The following is a 4,596-nucleotide window of genomic DNA, read 5'->3' on the forward strand; positions in this document are numbered from 1 at the left end:
TGAATTAAACCAACAAATGTTACAAATCCGTGGTTTGCAGAAACACACGACGCCGACATTTTTTCGGGTTACTGGGTTTCATGAATGAGCTGTGTGGCCAGGCCTTAACCCTTTAAAACCTGGTTCAACATCTAATTCCTTGTGCTGCGTTCAGACGCCTTTATAAGCTATTCAACCCTTTGAAACATGAACAAATTAGTTTGATTTCTTTCAAAAACATGGGGAAAAAAGGCAATGACCAAAAAGAAGAAAATGAGGTAATTTAAGGTAATTTTTACAAACTCACTGTCTTGTTATTTTTGTGATAAGTTGCTCATTGCCTTTTCCCCATGTTTGTGAAAGAAATCAAACTGAAAAGTTTCAAAGGGTTAATAAAGGAAACAAACCTTGTTGATGTTGAATTGAAAAAAACAAAGTTATACAAATTCATTAACCCTTTGAGACCTGAGCAAATTGGGTTGATTTCTTAAAAAAAACATGGCAACAAGCAACTTAACAAGAAATAGCCCAAAAATTAGCTAGCAAAAAAAAAAGAAAAAAGAAAAAAAAAGTCCTTATGACCTTCAGATTGTTTTTTTTTTCAGTAACATAATTTTAAAAATATAATTAAAAGAATATTTTTGTACATTTCTCCTTTATTTATATTATATAATTATAATCATAACAATTATAAGTATATTTTTGGACATTTTTCACTTTTTTGGGGGATAATATCTAAGAACAGCTAATTTTCAAGTCTTTTTTCCCCCAGTTTTATATTTCTTGCCAAGTTTCTCATGGCCTTTTCCCCATGTTTTCAAAAGAAATCAAACTAATTTTCTCAGGTCCCACTGGTTTAAATGCTTGTGAAAGGTGTCCGAACACAGCACAACAAAACCCGTGTTGATCCAGGTTCCAAAGGGTTCAGCAAACACCCCAAAGTACACGGAAAGACATAAGAAAGACATAAGGTAGACTTCATCTCTCATATCTATCAATCTGCACCCATCTGTCCCTCCAGCACCCCCTGCACCCTCTCTGCTCAAACCTCTTCAGTGCCTGCTCATCCCTATCACCCGGCTCCATCAGACGTCTACCACCGCTCCACCGAGGAGCCGTGCAACCATCCAAGTGAACATAATCAATTCCTCCTTCGATGGAGCACAATGCGACCGTTACAGCCCCTTACACCGCCATCCATCCTGCTGCTGTTCACCTCAGCGGCGGCCGGCTGTGCCACACAGATGGGCCTCTGCTCTGCCATGAAATGAGCTCGGTTTGTGCGCGCGCACGTGTGCTGTATGTACTGTCTACGTGTGTGTTTTTTCCACGCACGGCGGTGGCAGGTGAAGGTGATGACAATGTGTGATATATTCAGGTGGTGCCACATACGGTACGAGTCAGACAAACTAGAACGGCTTCACAATCTGGTCTGTCAAACTGAAGGTCGCTCCGCTGTCTGGCTGTGTCAATCACTCGCAACGCCACTAAAGGATAACAAGGATAATATTGATGCTTCTGCAAGTTGTCGCGGTTTCCACTTTGTCTTCATGCAGTCGGCAGAGTCGGAGAAATCAGGCCTTGTTTTCTTCCCTTCAGAAGACGCTGTTTCATGCTGCTGCCACCGCGGCTTTTAAATTTCCCGAGCTGGATAATCTATCACAGTAAATTTGCTTTTGTTCAAACGTCCCTTTTATTTTTATTTCATTGTGGCCAAATTGATTGTTTTCATATCAGAGACTGCACATTGGACCAGATGTTATTTTAGGCTCGCTGACTGCAGAGAGGAGCTGAAAAGTGCTCCTGTCAGGATGTACAGTATGCAGAGTGGGATGAGTAGGAAGTGTTTCTGCATTTCCTGACTGCTGCTTTCAATCATTTAAAAACCCGCAGTATCAAACAGAAGTCTTCACAAGGAAATATTCAACCTAAACTTATTAAAACTGTCAATTAACTCTGTCAGAACATCCGTCTTTTTAGCCACATTAACACGAAACAGACATTCACAAAACTTTGATGATCTCGAGACTTTTCATCTATCACCACCAAGTCAAAATGTTAAATTGACTAACACACTGGTTTATGACCAAATACATGCAAAACAAATGAATCACTTTGTGTTTGGTGCAATTTGCAAGCAAACACAATAAACTCAGATCAGTATGACTTGATAAACATCAGTTTTTCAAACATGTTCTCATCACAAGTCGTCACATATTGCCACTTTGCAGAGGACTTCAGCGTCTACACATTATGCTCTAGGCATCCTTCTGCATCTGCTGATACTTTACGTCGTTAATTGGTAAGATGGAGGAAAAAAACATCACATTCACATCAGAGGCAAACACCAGACTCCCGCATGAAAGTTTGGGGTTTGTTGGATCCATCTACCGCCCCACAGGGACCTTCATACTCCTTATATTCTTTTGATACTGGCAACGTTTCAATCTGCCGCCATCCAGCGGCGTATCATGCAGACACTAGATGTTCCTTCCAGCCACATTCTCAACTGACATGGACCGTCCACGTACCACACTGCCACGGCAGGTGCCTGTCAGCTGCCTGCTGGCGTATAATAACAACGTAAACAGTTTTGTCCGGTTGCATTCTCAGCTGATGCCGTCCACCGGCGTATCATACAGCCGCTTTTCTTCCACCGAAAACACTACTAAAGCAGCAATAAAGAAAAGAGTAGAATAGAATATAATGTCTTTACTGTCATTGAGCAGCTGTACAACAAAATTTAAGTGCAACTCCTCAAAGTGTTATAATGGAAATTAATAGAAAACGATTAAAACGATCGACCCCACGACTCATACATATAAGCTATACTTGCAGCAGCGGTACATAAAAAGATATTGCACCGTTTATTGTAAAGCTCCAGCAGGATAATATTATTATTATCCTCAGCCAGGATATTTGATGACTATGTAATGAGAAAGATTGAGAACGAGTTAGTAATGGATAGTTCTTTGGTGCGCTGGCACAATTTCAATGTGAAACCAAAACTAACCAGATCAAATGTAAACAATGAAATACGAGTACAACCGTGGTTCACACTTTTAGGTGTGAAAACATACCCTACCCTGAAAATGCAAATAAGTCGCACCGATGAGTCAACTGAAAGCCACAAAAAGCAACACAGTGGATCCAAAAGTTTACTTTCTTTACTGACCCTCTCGACACACACAACGTATGAATTCACACACAATCACGCCCACGCCTCGCTGCAGTCCACTTGTGTCCCTGCTGACACGTCTGAGTCCTGTCACTGACACAGCACATCTCCTCTCCACACATAAATCAGCAGACTACTGTACGCTGACTTCCAGTAGACTCTCCACTCTGAAAGGAGGGAGCTCTGTCACAATTTTCTGAGGAAGCGGGGAGCGCTGTGCAGTTATTTCTCTGCCCAGAAACTGATACATATAATTACGGCACAGAGACGTAGGGCGAAATGGTGGGGTGGTTGACATGTCGATGTTTCCTCTGAACAGCTGCTGTCAGAGAGCAGGGAAACAAGGCGTGGTGTAAATAAGCACGGTGGAAATTAGTCGCCAGGATGCACTTTTTAGCCGTCTGAGGAGAGAATACAGGATCTCACAAAAGAGGAGACAAAAAGAATGAAGGGAAAATATAATAAATTTGGAGGTGAGATGGACCCAGAGAGAAATTTGTGCTTTAAGAATATTTTGTTTATTTAACGGAGAACAGAGATGTAAGAAACACCTTGTAAAAACATTCTTGCTGTCTAGGGAAGCTAGCCCGTGGAAAAACAGACAGCTGCAGAGAACACATTTCAGATACAAATAAATACTTTTTTACATATTAAAGGAACATTTTTCAGCCTCGGTCTTCTTTGGAAATGCTGACTGCCGTAAAAATATGCATTTAAGGTCCTTCAGCTTGGTTTTTGGCCTGCAACATCACTGTTTTAGTTTAGTCTTGCAGCTCCAATCACCATCTAAATTTACCAAAAGGTGGGAATAAGAATGATTTCGCCTCTGAGCCGGTAACGGAGGTATGACAGCCCCGAAACAAGGTCTGTGTAAAACGTAGAGCAGGAAAGACATGACCATGGGCGGCACAAATGTGACGTTTTGATGACGTGTTTATGTGTGCGACTCACCACGGGAGATTTGGCTGATTCAAAGAAGAAGAAAGACGGAGGTAAATGTCATGACCAGAAGACAGGTCAGAGTAGAAACAATTAAGAAAAGCCAGGTTTGAAAAAAAAAACCCAAAAACATTTCCTGTCATTTTCCTTTTTTTTGGCAGTGAAAATTGCAGTAGTTGTGTCAATACCATTCAAATTCCAGTCAAAACCACCAATTTAATAAACAGAAAACACAACATATGTGTGCTGAATATATTCAAATTCAGTCTGACTGTCCCAGTTAAAACTCTTACACCACACTTACAGTAGCTCATGCTCCCATTTCACTACCGCATTAAAAATTCAACACACTGTTGCAAAAATTCACCCATTGTTAAATATAGCCGAGGCTGAAGACACATGACTTTAAAGTGCGTCTGTTCACACGGACGTCATTACAGGAGCTTACGCCAACATATTATCTGACCTCATTGTTCCTGCTGTATCCTCGTGTGCCCTCA

The sequence above is a fragment of the Plectropomus leopardus genome, chromosome 23, assembly GCF_008729295.1.
Source record: "Plectropomus leopardus isolate mb chromosome 23, YSFRI_Pleo_2.0, whole genome shotgun sequence".
Lineage (NCBI taxonomy): Eukaryota > Metazoa > Chordata > Actinopteri > Perciformes > Serranidae > Plectropomus > Plectropomus leopardus.